This window comes from Acipenser ruthenus, chromosome 19 (assembly GCF_902713425.1).
Source record: "Acipenser ruthenus chromosome 19, fAciRut3.2 maternal haplotype, whole genome shotgun sequence".
NCBI classification, from domain to species: domain Eukaryota; kingdom Metazoa; phylum Chordata; class Actinopteri; order Acipenseriformes; family Acipenseridae; genus Acipenser; species Acipenser ruthenus.
Window position 1 is genome coordinate 12871169 of NC_081207.1, and position 22563 is coordinate 12893731.

A 22563-nucleotide genomic window follows, 5' to 3' on the forward strand; every position below is an offset into this window, starting at 1 on the left:
TATTACTCTCCACAACATGCCTCTTCAACTGAGACGCGGAAAACTCAAGCCTGCAGACAGCAACAGCATTGAGAAAAAATTAAAAGTAGGCTTTCTAGTAGTAGCATACCATTTTTGTGTTCTTTAAATGACGGGTAACCAGGGCAACATTATAAAAACCTGCCTAAAATTATATTATCACTTTTAAATAGCGTATAGCTGCAACAACAGCACGCAAAGCAGTTGCAGAATACAGTACCACAGGCAGTGTCTCTAGATCTAGCTACTTTTGGGTTCCCTTAGCGACAAAAACATTGTCAAAGGGACTAGCGACAAATCTAGCGACTTTCACTGCCGACAACAACGATTTTCAGGGAAAGAAGTAGCCAAATTGTATCATCACAACATCAGTCACAAGCAGCTCAATACACCACGCATCTCCCGTCCTAAAGTAGTACAGTGGTGGCGTTCTTGTAGCGCGGATTTCGACAGTTCTGGACAGAATCGCGGATATGCACATTCTTCGAGGGCTTTCAACTCCACCTGTAGAAATCTGTGCATATCCTGCACAGCCCAGCGCAGCTTTGAAAAGTTGTTGCGGAGACTGGTTGCATCTGTGAAACAAAGAGATCACGAGTGTATGGAGGATATTCTATGCCACAATTAAAAATAAATAAACAAATACATAAATGTAGAAATAAATAAATACATGTTTAAATAAATACATGGACATGTATTTATTTATTTATTTATTTATTTATGTATTTATTTTTTATTTTTGTTTATTCGTTTATTTATTTGTTTATTTATTTATTTCACTTTTGCCCCCTGCTTTTTACATTTCACTCTGTCCATTTACATTTCGGCGACGACATTTCCTTTTCTGCTCGCTGTTTACATTTCGATGTCACACTAGCTGGTTCTTTTTACATTTCACTGTGCCAAACTACTTCTGTCAATCACAGACAGTTTGACTAAAGTTAGTTTATCAAACACAGCCTGTCCTGTGTCGTATTTTTTTTTCGTTGAGAAATACACATACATGTTTGTAGTGTCTCACTACTTAATTTGAAATAATTTGCAGCAAAAATTAAATGACAATTGTGAATCAAATTGATGTAAACTCTGTGTCTCACAACTACGATATATATTTTTTACCGTGTAAAATCATAATTGTAATGTTAAGCCCCATGTTAGTGGGGCAAGGGGGCATTTGTGTGTGTATCGTGTTTTGGTAATTTACGATATAAGAAAAAAGCCGCCTTTTTTTACTTTGTCTTCCCGCTGATTTAAATGAGAGGTCCCGACAATTAGATTTTAACAGAACAGTGAGGTATGAGCGTACAGGGAAAGAAAGTTCACAGTGAGCTATCTACTTTTAATTACGAGGTGCATTGCTATTGATTATGGTTTAAAAGCGAAAAGGACGACAAAGAAAACTAGAACCTCTATTTTTAAGTTTGTTCTGTCAGGTAAATTATAAATTGTGTGTAAATGAATAAGCCACTCAAATATAATATTTATATTTGTTATTAAGTGGAAAGTGATTGGTTCAAATTTGCAAATGATGATCACGTGTGATTCTGGCGGGGTCAGGTGGCTGCAGGTGCTTGTGCTAATTAATTTACCATCATGGCTGCAAGAAGCGAAGTCTTGTATGGAGCTACTTTGAGCCAAGCCGAGACGAATTGGTTAAAGCAGTTTGCAATATCTGCAAATGCAAAATCTAGCACTATGGGAACACGAGTAATTTTATTTAAGCACTTAAAGCTGAAACACCCCGTAGAATTTGCTGAACTCGAGGCAAAAAAGCGACTCAAGATAAAGAAGCTGCCCCTGCTGCAACGTCAATGAGACAGCCCTCTGTACAAGAAGCGTTCCAGAGAACCCCAGGACAATATCCAGGTAATACTGAGGTGAGTGTAAATACAGTAATACATTGGAACTGTGGATTTTAAAGTGTATCGAGTTTTATGATAAAGGGTGCATACTTCTTGTTTCTTAATATTTCTACAGCGCTTGTATCCAAAGCGCTTTACTATGCATATTGCATAGAACAAACCAACCAAACCCCTTTCCGGCACTTGCGTGCCTTCATCAGAGGTGCGATCAACTAGGCAAACTAGCCTTGTTCAAAGCTAACAGTTTGTTGCGAACGTTCGCCTTGTTGAACGCACCTCTGAGGTATTTATGGATATCTTATGGTATTATGGTATTTATGGATATCTGATGCCCGAACGCGTTGTTTTGTTTGTTTGTCCTTTTAAAAAGTTTTGCCTAAATAAAATTAACTAACCTCTTTTGACATAAAAATAAGTGGTAACGCCTGTCTTTTTTTAAATTATGTGATGAGAGTGCAGCCATAGATACTATTTTATGAGATATTACCTTGGTTTGGCCAGCACCTCCTGAAGAATTAAGCACTGGAGTGCACAAATGTATTTTTTTTTATTTTCTGTGTGTGTGTGTGTGTCTCCACACAAGCACTTTTTTATTATATAAATAAATTGTTACGTTTTTTAAAAATGACACACTGATGTGTCTGGTACCTGGTTACACTAGTACCAAAGGTGTCCTGAAATTTAAGATGTTCATTTAATTAATAGCATGAAAACAAACCCTATACAAGTAGTTCCTTGGTATTCTGACTTTAATAACCTGTGATTGTAAACCTTAAACTAGATTATGTTTTCTGCACTGTTTTTTCCAATCTTATGTATTTTAGCAAATGTATGCATTTACTTGAGCCTTTTCTACTCTTTTTGTAGCACAATGTAATCCATGCATTTTTTGTTTATTTTTTAGATGATTCTCCAAGAGCAAAAGCCATTTCTGACACCCTAGTAAAAATGATAGCAGTCAGTTTCTATTGTTGAAGATGTTGGTTTTCAGAAGTTTATAAAGGTGCTTGATCCCCCGTATAAGATTCCAAACAGGAGATCTCTGATGCGCACTGAGCTCCCTCAACTATATGATGAAGTGAAGAGATCACTAGAAGCTGCAAGTGACGTTGTTCTGACTTAAGATATGTGGACATTAAGAACAACAGAGGCATATCTAACTGCCTCATGTCATTACATGCAGTCCCACATTTTGGAAACATTGCACATCCCTGGACAGCACACTGCAGACAACATTGCTGAGCATCTGATAAGAATGGCAGTAGATTGGGACATTAACCACAAAGTCCAAGCTGTGATTACAGATAATGTGGCAAACATAGTGGCTGCAGTGCGCAAAGCACGATGGAAACATATTCCATGTTTTGCACATACTTTGAACTTCGTTGTTAAAGACGCCATAAAGGCTGATCCTAGCTTGGATTCCCTTCTGCAGAAATGTAGTGCCATCATTTGATTTTTCCATCACAGCACAAAAGCAGCAGAGAAGCTCAGAGAAATTCAAAATCAGCTGAAGATGCCGGAACATAAATTAAGTCAGTCAAAACTAGATAGAATTCCATCTTTTACATGTTGGAGAGAATTGCAGAACAGCAGCAGGCTATTACCACTTAACTTTGTCTTCTTGGAAGGAACACATTGTGCTTAAGTGAAGAAGAATTGGCACAGATTAGGTCCACAATTAATGCTCTAAAACCCTTTGAAGAAGCAACACGGGAGGTATCAGCAGAAAACTACTGAGCAACCTGCAAATCCTGATGGTGGAATGTGGGCAGAATTTGATTCCCAAGCATTTGCATCCCAGCAGCATCATGCAGTAACCATTGAAGCACATATAGAAATGCGCAGATACAGTGAGGAAAAGGTGATGGCAAGAAATGAAGATCCATTACAATGGAGGAAGTCCAATGAATCAACATTCCAGAGTCTTGGCAAAATTGCTCTCAAATACCTTGGAAAAGTCCAAGGGGGGTGAATACTTTTGAGAGCCACTGTAAATACTCACAAATACATTGAAGTTAGTTGCCTCATCAGTCACCTCGGAGAGTCTTTTGGAAGGTAGGGAAAGTAGTTGGTCAGAGACAAAATCAGATGAAACCAAAGCCCCTCATCCTTATGCTGTTAAACCTTTTTTTTTTTCCCCCCATTCAGTCCTCTTCGTTCTACACTTCTTGGTCTTGGGCTGTATATTTTGTCTCCCCTCAGGACATGCCGATGGACTGGAGCTCGGCTTCCAGCCTGAAAATGATTCAACTTTAATAATCCTAAAACAGTCCAAGTTGTGTTTTTGTTTCCAGAGATTGTTTTTGTTAATGCTATTACTGCTGTAATATAATTATTCAATGTTTTATGTTTATTTGTTTATTTGATTCTGTTATTTGTTTGTGTATTTGTTTGCAATCATATTATAACCTTGCTATATTAATCTGAATATTTACTATAAAAGTGGTTTGCTTTTTTCAGGTGTTATTTATTATTAAGAATAACCTGATCTGGATTAAATCCAATACATGTACCTTTACATCTGGTCTCTTAACATTATGGGGAAAAAAACTCTAGGAGCAAAGTAGTGCAGCAGACCCTCAGAGTGAATTGCAAGCTAATATGTGGTAAATGGTAAAAAATGCAAAATATAATTTTATTGTAATGCAAGCATTGTTACAAGCAGAAATGTCTGTAGTTTTAAAAGATACAGTTTTTTGTTGGTAATCCTAAAGGTAGAAGTTTTTTGTTTTGTTTCATCACACCTTCCACCCCCGCCCCACCCGACCCCAGTAAAACAATATCTGCAGAATAATAATAATTATAAAAAAAAGTAATCGGTATGGTAATCAATATCGACGATACTTGGCCAGTATTACTTGGTATCGTATCGAAGTGCAAATTGGCAGTATCACCCACCCCTAATATTTCAGTCAGCTCACTAAAAAAATATTGTATAGAATATCTGTAACTCACCGCATAACTTTGAGAAAACTTGTCAGATCGACATCGATTGTGCATGCCCGGATTAGGGGGGTGGAACCGGTTTCCTAGGAAAAAAGTAGATCAAGCTCTAGAATTTAAAGGGGAGGTTCCATTGTTTCTAATGTAAACGAGCCTAGGCTAGGAAATAAGTAGGTCGAGCCAGGAAATAAGTAGATCGGCTATATTAATGAACAATAAATAATTTAAAATTCATGTTGTAAGTATAATTTATATCAATTAGTAGGTCGGATTTATTCGGCAGTATGCTGCTAGATGAGATGATGAGAATATCGCTTTAGATCCGATATATTAGTCTAACAAAAATGCATAATTTAAAATGACTTTTGTACGTATAATTTACATTAACATGTAGATCGGATATATTCGACAGTATTACACTAGATAAGGGAATGTGAATATCGCTGTAATATATTAGCAGCTAATAAATAATTTAAAATGAATTGTATGATTGTACATTTTTGATTGTGTATTTCTGTTTGTGTAACAAACGTTAACTAGCTAAATGTGTTACGTATTGACGTTGTTTTTGTTTTGGGAAGCACTACAGTATGGACAGCAGGTATGCGAGCGATTAAGCTCCATGCTGCGATTACTAACTAGACCATGGTGCACATCAATCACATGATGTACTTGAAAAATGTTGCTTATACAGTATTATTATTTTATATTTGTTCTTTCATTTATTTTTACATACAGTACTTTGTAAAATTAGGACAGAAAACGAACAGGAGACTGGTTATCATAGTGTATGTATTTCAATTACAAGTGTGGGAAGAAACAGTATATTCATTAATTAAAAACTAAAGAGTTAACGTATTTACTAAACCGTGGTAAATACCTGTAGTTCAATACCAACCAAGATTTTGTGTTGTGAGAGAGATCATACAGTATATGTAGGCTACTCTATATCAGCATCATTTTAAAATGGTAAATCCCTGTAGTCCAACAACCAATAAGACATATAATGAGAAAGAGATACAGTATATTGAATTAAATTTAATTATCACGATTTAAAATTATGTAGATATAGACATATATACAGCATCTCTCTTCCTCATTATATATGTCTGTTGTGTTGAATTACAATTTTTCAATACCAGCCAAGAGACTTAAATAATGAGGAAGAGAGATCATACAGTGTACCAGCATGATTTTAATCTGTGGTTCAATACAGTATAAAATCACTTTCAGGTTGGTCACTCTAAAATTGCCCTCTGTGTGAGTGTGCGTGTGTGTGGTGCCCTGCAATGGACTGGTGTCCCGTCCAGGGTGTAGTCCTGCCTTGCACTGCCCTGTGTCTGCTGGGTTAGGAATATGCGGTTATGATAATGGATGGATGGAAAGAATAACTTTTTTTAAAAAAAAACAACAACTTTAATTTTAAACAATTCAAAAACAGTAAGTGGTGGGAATGGGATGGGGAATCATTTACATATGGTCTTTGATTCCATGCTGGAGGTTTCTTAGGAATATACCATTACCTGTGTCGCTTAAATGGACATCATCCCTCCTAAAAAGCCCAACCTGATCATATTTAATTTTGGGGTGCCGAATTGAACCCCCCCTAAACCCCTTACAAAATCCGAAATGACATTGTTCACCCAGTTACGTGCTTTGTTTATTTTTGGTGATGCCTTAATATTTTTCCAAAGACGTCTCTGGGTGATGCATGAGAAAACAATTTTTGTGTTTGGAAACATCTCATGCAATTTAGTTATATCTTTCTTCATAACTCGAGTTAACTCCACACTTTTAAGTTTCCCTAAATCATTGCCACCAGCATGGATGACCAGGACATCAGGAGGTGAACCATTAGTAATCAAAGAAATAAAAAAAATTAAAAACATGTGCCATTTCAGGCCCCTCCATGCGAACCAGTGGATGGAGGCGCCTTGGAGCTGCAGGTCCAGCCCAAGCCCTCTTCTGGCCTGCTGTTCAGCCCAGTGGACAAAACTGTGTCCGACAATCCACACAGATGCTGTGAAGAAACATTATGTTGCGTCAAGAAGTTTGATTGCAATCACTACAAACACAGCAGTGGTCAATAAATTAAAGCATGCACCTTTGTAAACAGTATGGGTTTTGCTTTACAGGTATATTTACAGTATGTGTTCTCAAAATCAGGTGAATTGTCAAAACTTTAGTTGCAAAATATTACAAAGATATCAGCTATAAGGTAACAAAGTAGGTTAAAGAATGTCTTTAAATAATCAAAATAATTAGACATCTTCCACTGTGGTTTAACTCTCACATTACAATAACTGTATTCATAGTAATTTATATGTTTTCGCATCATTACATTACACAGTGGCAGAGACACAGCTCTGCCACAATTCATACACAGGTAACATAATACTTTTTTTTGAGTCTGTTAAAAACAATATATGTGTGTGTATAAATACATTGTCATCAGAAGTTTGCTGCATACACGGTATATCATTGAAAAACATATTTATATGCATTATGTGTGCCTAATATAAGAAATCAATGTGTCCTCCTTGTAAGTATTGTAATAATATGAACACTACACAAGTGTAAACTATGCAAAAGACAGATTACAAAACAAAACACATGGATGGCTTTTTTCAGTATAATAATGCTGGCGATATTAAATGGGTATTTTACCTTTTGTTGTTGAAGTTGTTGAATAAACTATAGGACAACATGCATGAACACCATTAGATGAGGAAAACAAAAATGCCACAGCTAATACATTTGTACCTACACCTTTAAATGTGTGTAATTTAACTACCTTTCAACTCTAGTAGTTTTATTTGTACATGCAGGCAATTGCATACGCCTGTAATGTAGGAAATAGTGTTAAATGTTAATCATGGTGATGTTAAAATATGTATTATCTTAACTTGTTAACTCAAGAAGAACATAAAGTACTCTCAGTAAAACCTGCATTTATTTCAAGGTAAGAAATAAACACATAAACACATCTCGTTATAATCATACGTGAAGCACGATTGCGAAAAAAAAGAAATAAACCTACGACACGATACTAATGCGAAATCTTTCTTTTTAATAAGGTTGTTATGCATACATTAATAATTGCAATTTACTTTTTTTAATGAGTAGAATTAACTCTTATTTCTGTCGGCATAGGGCTACTACATAATCAACCTAAAATGTTTTTCAAAGAAATCCTTCCAGATGGATTATGCTGTAACGCTGGCGGAGTAGCAAGTTATTACAAATTGCGCCTTTTTTTAGGCGGGTATACACGAATATGAATGTGTTTTAAAATGCACTGTACAGTGTAATGTAAAGCAGATGTCGCGTCAAATGTAAATGCATTTGTATTTAAATGTAATCTTCTGAACTATTTGCATGTGACTATTCTAAATACATATTTCCATTTGTATTTAAAGCTTCAAATGATTTCAAATGCATTTAAATACTTTTCAATAATATTAATGTTAATAGTTTTTCCGTATTGCTATTAAAGTTTATTAACTTTTCCATGCAAATTGAAGTACTTTTGAGAACTTAATGTTTATTAAATGCAACAATCACCCTAATGTAGATATACACACATATATACAGTGTCACACTTCCTCATTATATATGTCTTTTTTATATACCTATCTCATTATAAATTCCTGTAGTGCAACAACCATGTAAGACATAACGAGCAATCATATCTAACATGGCATATGTTTTTCATTTCTGTATTTGTCCTATCAAGAGGATTTGACAGGGTCCTTTTTAAAAAAAAATTTTTTTACATAGTACATCTCTTATCCCTTAGTAATACTATATATTACTGCAAGGAATACAATTGTCACGTTTATGAAGAATATGGTATTTATGTTAATGTATTGTGTGCAAACAACATGAGAGATTTTTTTTAATTCCCAACCTGAGTACACGACACAATTCCTTTCTAAAAAAAAACTTTCTTCTGGCTATTTGTGGTTAATTTTCTTCACCCTATCCCAATTTAAAAACCACAATCCTAAACCTAGAACCTTTTTTAAATAAACATAAGACATGCAGACAGATCAAGGTCCTTTATATACTATTCATTTTTTTTAACTGGCGGTTTTGCCACATCTAAACTGTAGTTAAGTTACAGCTATACTCATATTAAAATGTAAAAACACGACCTTGTCATACTAATATGATGGATGCAGCATGTCATCAGATTATATTACTGAAACATTTTAATTTTGATTAAAGATTGACAACATTTTGACGTGTAAAATAATTTAATATATAAATAAATCTCCGCAATCACACATAAACTACATCTGATTGACAACGATGTTATAGAAACATAAAAAGACAGGGATTTAAAACGTTAGGTCATTATCATAACCCTGGTTCTCTGAAATAGAAATATTAACCATCACCAATGGGTTATTCCCCTTTAAGAACCCAAGAACTGAAAAGCATTATGCCAACAAACTCTCACGAGAGTGCATGACGCAATGTGAGTTGCCCCGACAAAAGCACATTGCAGCCATTTGCAAATTCTCTTTTTACTTTTGAGTCTCGCGGCTCCGCAGCGACCACGAAGACTGATGGTTAATATTTCTATTTCAGAGAACCAGGGTTATGATAATAACCTAACGTTCTCTTTCAAGTACGAAATATTAACCATCACCAATGGGTAAGTATACCCAATCTGTCGTGAGGACAGGCGCAAGACTCTTATGAGCTAACCGCGCTAGCAGTCCAAGGTGACAAGTTACTCACCGATCAATCTGCAGTTGAGGGGACGACCACCGAGGCAGCCCTCAACACTCTTGATCCAAACCCAGGACACAGCGGATCAACGATGTTCATCCTGTAGAACCTCGTGAACGTGTGGGGGGGTCGCCCACACCGCTGCATTGCATATGTCCATGACAGATGCACCCTGGAACATCGCCCAAGAAGTGGCCTGCCCTCTAGTGGAATGGCCAGTGATCTTCTCAGGCGGGGGCAACTTTGCAAGTTGATACGCAATCTTCACGGTCTCCGTTAGCCACCTAGACAGGCGCTGTTTAGACAGAGCCTGACCTTGGGACTGAGAACCGTAGCAAACAAAGAGTTGCTCCGACTGGCGCAAACTTGTTGTCCTCTCCACATAATACGCCAGCGCTCTGACAGGGCATAGCATGTGGAGCATTCTGTCTCTGTCGGACTGAAAAGGAGGAGGGTGAAAAGCCTCCAACTCCACCGACTGATTGACATGGAAAGCTGAAATAGTCTTCAGCAAAAACGCAGGGTTGGTCCGGAGTGTCACCTGTGACCGGCCTTTCGCAAAACATAAACAGGCTTTTGCGACGGAAAGTGCCTGCAGCTCACTTACTCGCTTAGCAGAAGTGACTGCCACCAAAAAAGCTATTTTAAAAGACAAAAGCTTTAGCTCTGCGGAATGCATGGGCTCAAAAGGAGGTTTCGTTAGTGCATTCAGCACGACATTCACCGCCAGTAAGGAACAACGTCCTTCTTTGGAGGACGGAGTCTCCTAGCCCCCTTCAAAAACTGTCCCGCCAGGAAATGTGCTCCTGGGGAGACTGAGTCTATCTTCACATGGCAAGCTGAAATAGCTGCCAGGTAGACTTTTAGGGTAGAAGGGCTCTTCCCATCGTCCAGCAGGTCTTGCAAAAACTGCAAGATCAATGCCATTGGACACATTGTGGGATCCTCTTCCTTCGACAGACACCATGTCTGAAAAACGCCCCACTTGTAGCCATACTGGGAACGAGTAGAGGCAGCCCTAGCGTTCTGTAGGGTGTCAATCCCCTATTAGACAAACCCAGACGGCTCAAATGGAGCCGCTCAGGGGCCAAACCCAGAGCTGTAGGCTCAATGGGTCGTGATGCCACAGAGCACCCTGTGCCTGGCTGAGCAGGTCGCGGCGACTGGGCAACTGCCAAGGCTGTCCGCACAGGAGCTGTATCAGTGAGGCAAACCAGGCTCTCTTGGGCCAGTGAGATGCTACTAGTAGGACCGTGGCCCTGTCCTGTCTGATCTTCTCCAGACACAGAGGTAGCAAAGCTATCGGCGGAAACGCATACAGTGGGCGCGCTGGCCATTGGTGAGCCAATGCGTCGACCCCTAGACGACCCCTAGGGCCGCATATGCAGGAGGCCCAGGGGAAGGGATTGAGAAGCTGCTGCCATCAGGCCCAGAAGTTTCTGGAATGTCACCACTGGTAAAGCTCTGCCTAACTGGAATAGGTCTAGGCAGGCTGATATGCTTGACACCCTGTCGTCCGACAGCACTGCTGTCATGGATCGGGCGTCCAGACTCAAACCCAAGTAGCGCGCTACTTGAGCTGGCGTCAGTTGACTTTTCGCATGATTCACCTTCAGACCTAGTCTGGATAGGTGATCGGTGACAAGTTCCGTGTGTTGCAGCGCCTGACCTGGCGACTCCGCACAAATGAGCCAGTCGTCCAGGTAGTTTAGAATTCTGATACCGTTGAGTCTCAGAGTGGCCAGGATAGCGTCCATGCATTTCGTGAAAACGCGTGGCGCTAGGGATAGGCCGAACGGCAGTACACGGAACTCGTAGCCTTTCCCTTGAAAAGCGAACTGAAGATACTTCTGGTGCCCTGGTTTTATGTGAATGTGGAAGTAGGCGTCCTGCAAGTCCACTGTCGTGAACCAGTCGCCCGGCCTGATGGACTGCGACAGCTGTCGCAAGGTCAACATCTTGAACCGCCTGCGGCTCAGATACAGGTTGACCTGTCTGAGATCGAGGATCGGTCTGAGGCCACCGTCCCGTTTGGGCACCAGAAAGTATTTGGAGTAGAACCCCCCGACCATGTCGGAGGGTGGTAAGATGCGAATAGCCTGCTTTTGCAGGAGGGTCTTTAGCTCCTGAGCCAGTGAGTCGTTGGCACAGGGGTCCCTGACCAGCGTATGGACCACCCCCCGAAAGGGGGGTGGTCCATGGCTGAATTGTAAGGAGTACTCCCGACGTATAGCGGTGAGCACCCACGAATCGCGGGTGCACTGGCCCCAGTACTCCAGATGGACTTTGGAGAAGGGGCCCTGGGCCTGTGGCAGCAAATTCCTAGGGCTGCTGCGGCAGAGACCGCACCTGCAACAACTGGGTCAGAGTTGACTGCTGTTGCTGGAACATCTCACACATATACCGCCAGCGGTCCGATGATCAGGACCTGTGCCTCCTTTTCTTACCCCTTGGGGAAGGAGAAGCAGGAGAGGAAGAGGATGAGGAGGAAGAGGGACTCCTCCTCCTGTGCTTCCTGGACTCCTTGGAACCCCGTGCCCTGGCACTGTGCTCAGCGGAACGAGGCCTCTGGCTAAGCTCCCTGGAATGGCTGGAATGGCGCTCCGTGGAGCAGCGCTCTCCAGAACTGCGCTCCCTAGAGCGCCCCCTACTACTACCAGCTGCCTCTGCAGGAGGTAACTACGCCGGGGTAAATGAGACATCACTGGACTGGCGCAGAAGCCTGGACCGTAGTGATCGCTTGCTGAAAACAGCACACTGCACACAAAAGGCAGGGTCTGCCAGAGCTCGCTCTGCGTATTCCTGACCTAAGCAGCGCACACATCTTTCGTGGCCATCAGCCACTGGCAGCTTGGCGCCACAGTCAATACAACCGTGAAACATAGTAGTGTAGGTACCAACGGGCTTAGTAAACTAGTGTGGGTACCCAATGTAAAGTACACCCAACAGTTAGCTTGGTACTGAACCTGGTACTGAGCGTTTGTTCTAGGTACTGAAGGAGTAGGTACCAACAGACTTAGTAAAACTAGTCTGGGTACCAATAAAAGCCTGGTACCGAATGTCAGTTCTGGGTACCGTTGGTATCAACAGACCTGGTATGAACCAGTCTGGGTACCAAATACAAATACCTACCGTTGGTACAGAAGCGTATGCTAATGTGGTAACGTCCGTACCGAAGCGTATGCAAACGCGGTAGCGTCCGTACCGAGCGTATGCAAACGCGGTAGCGTCCGTACCGAGCGTATGCAAACGCGGTAGCGTCCGTACCGAGCGTATGCAAACGCAGTAGCGTCCATACCGAGCGTATGAAAACACGGTACTGAGACGCTGTACTGTGTCTCAATAGAGAAATAATAAGTCAAAGGCTGCGTCAACTCTGGTACCGAGGTACAAAGAAGAAAAAACGCAAACCTAATGCACAACAGCAGCAGCTAGCAATCCTACAAAAGCAGGAGATCTCACAAAGAGATGCACGCCAGCTAACCGTACAGTGAAGAGACTGTGTAACAGTACTATACTTCAAAGGTTGCGTCAGCTCTGGTACCAAGGTACAAGAAGAGAAAACGCTAACCTTGTGCTAATGCACAACAGCAGCCAGCAATCCTACAAAAAAGCAGGAGATCTCACGAAGAGATGCACGCTAGCTAACTGTACAGTCAAACACTCAGTTACAGGTTATTCTCAAGCCTGAAAATAACCTCTGTACTACAGCCGTAATACAGTGTCCTGTGAGCCCACAGAACTGAATCCCGTTTTCTGTAAGAAAAAACAAGGGAAGGAGTATACAGTAATGTAAACAACACTGAATACACAAAATAATAATACAACAACAAAACTATCTCATGGGGATAGATTCTTTTTTTTTTTTCCTGGAACAGAGCCCTGTCCAGATGAGAGTTATCTGCCGTAATAGTGAACTAGACCCAGGGGAGGGCGAACGCAAGTCGCAGGCTCCCGCTGGCGCACTGCCAGGTCGGGCTGACTAGATCAAAAACTTGGCAATAATATAATATTTTAAACAACGGTAGCGACCGTAGTAAAAACACTGTTAGAGACAGAATACTGCAAAACAGGTTAAACAAAGCAATACTACTAAGTAATAAGAAATACTTAGCTCAGATGCTTTCACTCTTAATGAATAAGGAAAAAGAGAATTTGCAAATGGCTGCAATGTGCTTTTGTCGGGGCAACTCACATTGCGTCATGCACTCTCGCGAGAGTTTGTTGGCATAATGCTTTTCAGTTCTTGGGTTCTTAAAGGGGAATAACCCATTGGTGATGGTTAATATTTTGTACTTGAAAGAGAACATTTTACCATATAAAGAGCCGTCGATCACACATTTTAAGTTCATATGAAAAGACGTGGCACGAACACGCACCAACTTACAGTCTAGTAAATAAAACAGCCAGATAAAAATAAAAAGCCATGCAGTGAACCTCCCCTTTAATCAAACTGTAGCCCCGCCTTACTTTTGTCTACTTTTGCCTTACTGTGCTTGCGTGATCAACTTTTTTCCTGGTCAACTTATTTCCTACGACACCGTGTCTATGGGTGGAACAATCTCTGCCAGCCAATGGAGTCGTTGATACCGCCCACTGGCTGTGATTGACAGAAGTAGTTTTGGCACAGTGAAATGTAAAAAGAAATAGCTAGCGTCACATCGAAATGTAAATAGCAAAGCAGAAAAGGAAATGTCATAGCCAAAATGTAAATGGACAGAGTGAAATGTAAAAAGCAAGGGGCAAAAGTGAAATAAATAAATGAATAAATAAATGTCCATGTATTTATTTATTTTATTTATTTCCACATTTATTTATTTATTTATTTATTTTAAATTTTGGCATGGAATATCCTCCATACATTTCGGCTACGATATTTCCTTTTCTGCTTTGCTATTTACATTTTGATGTGATGCTATCTGTTTCTTTTTACATTTCACTGTGCCAAACTACTTCTGTCAATCACAGCCAGTGGGCGGTATCAACGACTCCATTGGCTGGCAGAGATTGTTCTACCCATAGATACGGTTCCACCCCCATAATCCGGGCATGCACAATTGATGTCGATCTGACAAGTTTTCTCAAAGTTATGCTGTGAGATACAGATATTCTATGCAATATTTTATTGAGCTGACTGAAATATCCAACATTTGTGTCCCTGTTTGCCACTCGTTAGCACTCCCATTTCATTTCACTTTGGATCCCGCAGTGTTTTGTAAACTAACTTTAGTCAAACTAGTTCGAATTTCACTGCCAACAATCAACTATTGGGTTAGCCAGTGGGCGGCATCAACGCCACTGACTAATCATCAGCCAGTGGAGTTGATACCGCCCACTGGCTGTGATTGACAGAAGTAGTTTGGCACAGTGAAATGTAAAAAGAACCAGCTAGTGTGACATCGAAATGTAAACAGCAAGCAGAAAAGGAAATGTCGTCGCCGAAATGTAAATGGACAGAGTGAAATGTAAAAAGCAATTGACACAAGTGAAATAAATATAAAAATAAATAAATAAATAAATATAGAAATGTGATAAAGAGAGAAAGGATCAATGTTGTAAATCTCCCTCCCGACCAGAAAGGGCACTGTGTAAGGATGGTGGTATGCTGCCTCCGAGCTTGGCCACCGTGATGGTAGGTGGAAACCGGAAGGTGACGGCGAGCACGTAGTTGCACGTACCCGGAAGGACTCCATTGCAATCAGCTGCGGGGCGGCACATGGCGACGGGTTGATTGCAGGGAGGAGTTTGTGGGTACAAAGGGGAAGCAGCTACGTCAGTACACCCCCTTGCACTGAAAACGTAACTTACGGCTGGACTACTGCTTGTTTGTTTTTGTGTTTCGCAGAGGAGGACGGAGCCAGCCCAAGCTACTCACCTCACCTCACGACACCAACCCTCACTACCACCCCGTGGATTTGGGAAGCACACTTTCGTTTCATTGTGGATTGGGGATCCATTTTGTGTTATTGTTTTATTTTTTGCCTGCAAGCCAGCTGTGTTCCCCCCGATACCATCGCTGGTAAAGGGACGGATCTTGTGTATATTTATTAATAAATGCTGACGTTTTGGGAGAATCACTGTCTGAACATTGTATTTAATGCCACACTACTTGCACGCATTCACAATAAATAAATAAATAAATAAATATATACAAATAAATAAAGAAAGAAAGAAAGAAAGAAAGAAAGAAAGAAATGAATAAATAAATGTCCATGTATTTATTTATTTATTTATTTATTTATTTATTTATTTATTTCTACATTTATTTATTTATTTATTCTTTGGCATGGAATATCCTCCATACGAGTGACCTGCTAATCGTAATGTAAATAACTACTAAAACTACAGCTGCCCCCTTGTTAACGGAAGAGAACGACATCAATTTTAAACACACATCCGTGATAAGTGCTGCATAATTTTACAATAAAGTGAATGTCAATCAATTACATTAAACTGACTCTGTGTATGTAGATACTCCAGACAAATATAAAATGTTTAAAAATGATCAACCATCATTAATACATTTAATGTTTATGTTTACTGTTAATGGTTCAGTGATTCCGAGAGGAGTGGTAAATTGTCTAGTGACATTTTTGGCGACTTTAGAATGTCTAAATAGCAACATCTAGCGACTTTGTGAGGTTTCTCTGGCGACTTCCTGCTTTATGGCATTGGCAACACTGGTGTTGCTACTCTACTAGCTAGTATGGTAGCTCTATGGTACCGTTACAGCAGGAACTACTTCATTTTAAATATTACTTCCTGGAATATTATTATTATGATTATATATTTGCAACGTCCCACAAAAGAAAAAAAAATGTATTACATTCCTTGCAGATAGCTTTACTGCAGAACACCCTTCCATAGATTAATCCTTTGGGCATTCTGCTTTAAGAATACAGGCCTTGTTGACTATCCAGTTTGTTTAAACTTGTAAAACCTTTGTCGAATTGACGATTAAAAAAAATAAAAAATGCACAATTGCACTCTTCTAATCAGAAGATCAGGTTAGTTTAGCTGATCTGAACAAGTGGACCAAGTTAGACTGATCAGGAGAACTAACCCATAGAGCAGTATATAGAAAATATAAACCAGGACATTAGATGATTTAAAGAAACATTTTCAGCACTCTGCAGTGCAAATATAATAAGACCAAATTATTTTCCCCTCATATATAAGTAAGCAATAAGACCCTCCACCACAGGCATTACCAGGCACTGTGTTGGGGTAATGGGGCCCCGAGACAAAGGGTGGTCACCAACCCCAGCTCTGGATCGGCAACATGCATCTGGACAAGGTCCCGCTTCGGGCCCCTGCGCTGGCAGTTGTCCGAACTTACCTGATCACTGGAGCTGCGGAGTGCCATTTGCTAAGTACCGGCACTGGGCTTCTTCACCATGGTGCTGGAATTAGAAATCGAACTCCTGCAGCACTTCTATTATTATTATTATATTGTTGTTATTGTTATTGTTATTATTATTTGTTTCTTAGCAGTTTCTTATAGTTATAACTGAGAGTAGTAGTAGAATACAGCAAAGTGTGGAGCAGTTAATTGTAGATACAAAGTGATGCAAGTACTGATACAATTGGGTGCCATAGTCGAGGGTTGTGAGGTTTACAGATGTTGTCTGAACAAGTGTGTCTTGAGGAGGCATCAGAAGTTGGTCAGGGGCTGATATCCGTGGGTAGGTCGTTCCACCACTGAGGGGCAAGTGTGGCGAAGGAGCGGACTCTGGAAGCGAGGGAGCGGAGGGGGGGTACAGCTTATCTGCCAGTGACAGAGGAGCGGTGGGGGTGAGAGGGGGTGTAGGGAGAAATAATAGTCTGGCGCGATACCTGTCCTTCAGGTTCCCAAAATGGAGGAGCTTGCACCACTCCTAGCAGCTCCCGCTAGGTGACACAGTAGTTTCGCTCTGCTTTACTGAGAACCCTGCTTTAATATGCCACAACCCACTCTCCATTGGGTCCCACCTGTAACAGCACTCCCCCAAGTCGCCAGAGCACCACGCCATGCTCTGCGGTCCATTCGAACTGCCTTCCCTTCTCTGTGATGTGGTGCAGCGGCTGGGCAAGCTGAGGTAGCCCCTCACCTGCCAGGCTGACGTGAGCGTCGGCCAGCCCTGAACTGCCTCCACCAGGACTGGGTCAGTGGCCACACCGTTGGCCCCCAACACATGGCCGAGGAAATGCATTTCCTGCCACATCAGGTGGCACTTCCCGGGGTGTAGCTTGAGGCCAGTGGTCCGGATACGGACCAACACTTTCCTTAGGTTGGTGAGGGCCTCCTCGAAGGTCACAGCATGGACAAGCAGATAGTCCGTGAATATGGAGCCTTAATGATCACCCTATTATCCCCTGCTTGGATTAAATCCTCTGCGAAGGGGATATAGTAGAGGCGTATGAAAGTCACACTTCACATTTATGCATATATCTAGAGAGCCAATTGTCATGAAACTTGGTATTAACATTAATTAGTTTAAATTAGGGGTTTTAATCTTGACATTTTCTATTGCTCGATTAATCACACCTGTTTGCTAGTGATATGAAATTGCATAGATCACTTGCTTCGCTACGTCACACGTCATCGGGTTAAACCTGCATGTGCATATCTACTGGCAAAAACAAGTTTGTAGTTACACACATACGAGGAGAATGATAACAGTAATGGCTAATTCTAGCAGCAATATGAATAAAATCAATAGACATCAAAAAAATAAGAATGTGGCAATAGGCAAGTTCTGCAAATATACCCGACGGTAGGTCTATTAAAGGTGAAACAACTCCCATAGTAGCTATTTTCAGCACTTGCATGGAGAATCCCTGTCTTCTAGACCCTGAGCTAGTGTGTTTCTGCAGTGCTGCTGGAATGGGGGTGCGGTAGTGTCAGCTCCCGCCCTTCTTCCCTCCTCAGAGGCAATGCACAGACAGGGGGCCTGCTTTCGCAGGTTACAGGGCTGGGGCCCCCTCTCCTCTCTGCAGGCCTGACCTGACTCTACATCAGCAGTGACAATGACATCACCGAGGTGCGGGTGCGACAGAGCCAGCTGCTGCAAGAAAAGAAGTCCTTGAAATGCCATGCTCTGAGGTACAAGAACTACCAGAGATACCCAGGTATTGATTGATTAATTTACTTAAGCAGCTTCAAATTACTGACCCCTTCCCTTTATACAAGGTTTTAAATCATTCCAATCTTTCTTTTCACAATTACTCAAACATTGCATTTTATTTTTTTAATAATGTGTGCTTTGACTATTCAGCAGCTGTTCCATTCTGATGGTAGATATATGTAATGTAGGCTAATATCAGCTAAAGTGCACAGCACTGTATTACCAGAAACCTGGAAAGGGATCATAAAAAGGATCATTAAAATGACACTTCATGTAAATACTTCACACTAGAAATCATTTTGCCAGTTAAATGGGAACTGTTTTCAAATGAAAAAAATGAATTCACGATGCGAAATTACCAATGACCAATCTGAAATGTCCTTGAATCAAGATAATTTCTCTGGTGAAGCTAGGTTAAAATTCCACTCAGGTTAGTGATCCCTAATGTGTTAGTTCTTTACCAGCCCTGTATGCAGAAAAAGAGCTGCAGTAATAAAATTTAGTTTGCAGCACTGGCCACAAGAGGGCACTGTTGTATCACAATACTGTGTCTTCTGGAATACAGTAAGCTCCTGTCGTTTCTGTTGCTACACTGTGAATCCAGAATAAAATGCAACGTTTTATTTTATTCTTATTGCAGTAATACCATATAAATTTCTGAGCAGAGTTGCGTTGTTTGAATGAGAGATCATTCAATATCAGCAAGAGACTAATAATCAGTTAAGTTTAAACATGTAAAAGCCACCCAGTTAAATATAGTTACCTGAAACTCAGGAAGAATGCAGTGCCAAAACTAATTTATCATTAATCAACAGCATAAAGTTTGCATTTTTCTTATTTAGATATATGAACGACAATTTGACAGTTTAGTTTTCGTTCTGTAGAAAATATTTTTTACACATTCAAACAATATTATTTTATGTCTAACATTAGTTGACATCAGATCTCAGATAATTAGACATTTGCCTCAGCATGTCATTAAAATAAATAAAAATAAATATAAACGATTCAGTCAGTCTAATGATTAAATAAAGTTATTCGACTGACGAACTATTATTGAGAACTGCAGTAGGTGCCCAGAGGATGAACACTGCTGTGTTACTTTCCATTAGCCTTTCATTTGTTCCAACAGGGCACATGTGACGGTTAATCTTAACTTTGTAGCCGCAACGCCACTGGAGGAATTTCGCCTCCAGAATTAGTTAGCCTTCAGGCTCAGGTTCTTTTTATTTGGGGGAAGCAGCACCAGAGTACAAGCACAGAGACCGATATAATTGAAACTATTTTATTCAAAAAACTAATTAAAATAGTTACAAAGACCATAAATAAATAAAACAAAAAATAAAATCAAAACCCTAAAATAACAATAAGCAACTAACTAAAATCTATTAAAACATATGAAGGAGTCCCAGCCAGTCTCTGTTGTCAGTATTCGTCTTCCCAGTAATCCACCTCGGACACTTCCGTCTCAGCAATGGTGCATCACGTGCAACTATAAAAATAAGCAACAATAGAATGCAGCGTTATTATTATTTGTTTATTTAGCAGACGCCTTATTCAAGGCGACTTACAGAGACTAGGGTGTGTGAACTATGCATCAGCTGCAGTCACTTACAATTACGTCTCACCCGAAAGACAGAGCACAAGGAGGTTAAGTGACTTGCTCAGGGTCACACAATGAGTCAGTGGCTGAGGTGGGATTTGAACCGGGGACCTCCTGGTTACAAGCCCATTTCTTTAACCACTGGACGACACTGCGTTGTGGTCTCAGAGTTAAAAACACAAGCAACCGTTTAAAAGCTACTATAATTTCAACCACGATCATTAAAAATGGAACACTTCTGCGAGGGAGTAGTATATTCAACTCCCTCGGACAGCTTCATATAGCCTTGCTGCAGAATCCGGTCACCGCTGTCTTCTATCCATCCACCGTCTGTCTCTAATGGCACTGCAACTTCTGTGCTGTCCAATGCGCTCGCCGCTCCATCAGGACCGTAGCACTGATGTCAGTCGCCCCACAGTAAAATCGATCGTCGTTGCTGTAATGGGAATTCCGTCTGCTGCTGCTTATTATTATTATTATTATTATTATTATTATTATTATTATTCGTCTTTTCCTCCTTCCTCGCCGGCTGCTACCGCTGTCTTGGCTGCCGTATCTCCTCTCTTTACTCTGGGCGTGCCTTTGTTTCATAGAGAAATCAATCTTGCACGCACGTCACCCAGGTGCGAATCATTAGGGCAATGAGCTTGTGAATTAAGGGTTCATTAGGTGTACAGATTGGGAATGACAAGTTAGTTGTGTAATTCACATAACAAAAACGCACAATAAAGTAAAAAAAATAATAATAATAAAACAAACAAATCACATGTGCAAATCCTATAGTGAAAACAACATAAATACTGAATAATAAACCAAAAGTGTTAATTTAACTAGACTTGTCACACCTGTGACACACATACCCCAATGGAAATGTATCATTTCTAGAAATTTCTCGAAAACAAATAATTATAGGAAAAATCCTTTGTAGCAAAAGTTTTGCTTTTGTGGATGAGGAAAAAAAGTTACAAGTAATAGATGTCTACAATTATTTATTTAAGCAATTTTTTTTGCAAAACTCCAAAAATGCTCATTCAAAAGTATTCATACCCTGATAAGGAAATTGAAATAAATAGCTAGTTGAGGCACCTTTAGCAATAATAACGTCTTTTAAATGATTAAGATATTTGCCAATGAGCTTTTGGAATGATTCTTCAGTGAATTTTGACCATTCTTCAATGCAAAATTGTTCCAGTTCCGAGGGCTTCTCTTGTGCACAGCCTTCTTCAACTCATACCAAAGATTCTCAATCGGATTTAGATCAGGACTTTGACTAGGCCATTCCAGAACCTTGATTTTATTCTTCTTTAACCATTCAGAAGTAGATTTTGATGTGTGCTTTGGATCGTTGTTGTGTTGGAACATCCAATTGTGTTTAAGCCAAGTTTTGTAGAGGAGGGTTTCAAATGATTGGCTAATATCTTTTGGTATGCTATGGAATCCATTTTACCATGTATTGGAACTAAATTTCCTGTGCCATTAGATGATAAACAGCCCCATAGAAAGATATTACCACCACCATTCTTGACAGTAGGTATGTGTGGCAAAGTGGTTTGTAGTGCGCAGGTGTAGAGGTGATGCAATGCTCAAACAATGACAAACAACAGTTCACGGTCTAAACAATCCTTTTATTTGTAATCCAGGTCGTTTGGCCACTGTAAATAATAAATAACTAGCAATACACAGCAATATGCACTGCACACTTAAAACCACAAGGTTCAGTCCCGAAATAATAATACAAACACAAACAGAACACAAACACGATCACAAGTCCAGAGTGAGTGCTATACGTGCAAATGGTGAAATACAATTGATAGTGAACAGTAGTGCAGTGCTGTCTGGGTTTGGTGCTGGCCTTTAGTGACGTTTTAGCCATAATGACAAACGAGTACGATTAGAATGACAAACAAACAAACACAAAACGTGGTTATTTTATGGTCCTTCAGGAGTTCTTTCGTAACCATAACAAAGAAACAATTTGCTTTACCACATCCCCTTTTGTACCTTCAGCCACGCCCCATTCGTTAGCGAGTGCAATCGCTTTTCCTCCAGTCTGCAATTGCCACATCACCGCCCTTCTGGGGTGATGACTTGGTGTACTGTGACTCTGCCAACTTTCTAGATGACCGACTTCCACCTTTCCCTGGAATGAATTGCCAAACCATCCAGTCCGGGGCACACTGTTCCCTTTACACAGCGCCTTCACAGGTCGGGAGGGAGATTTATGACCAAGATTCATTCTTGCTCTGTCACACCTAACCAAACTTTATGCAAACGTAACGACTATCAG

General features: G+C 40.5%; 1 long non-coding RNA gene across 1 annotated transcript; it reads left to right on the forward strand.

The window, feature by feature from the left end:
- Nucleotides 1-21: 21 nt before the first annotated feature.
- LOC131698753 (uncharacterized) lies at nucleotides 22-4338 on the forward strand. Its single transcript, XR_009307765.1, has 2 exons — nucleotides 22-1895; nucleotides 2785-4338. It is a non-coding gene; the product is annotated as an uncharacterized LOC131698753 (long non-coding RNA).
- The last annotated feature ends 18225 nt before the right edge of the window (nucleotides 4339-22563 follow it).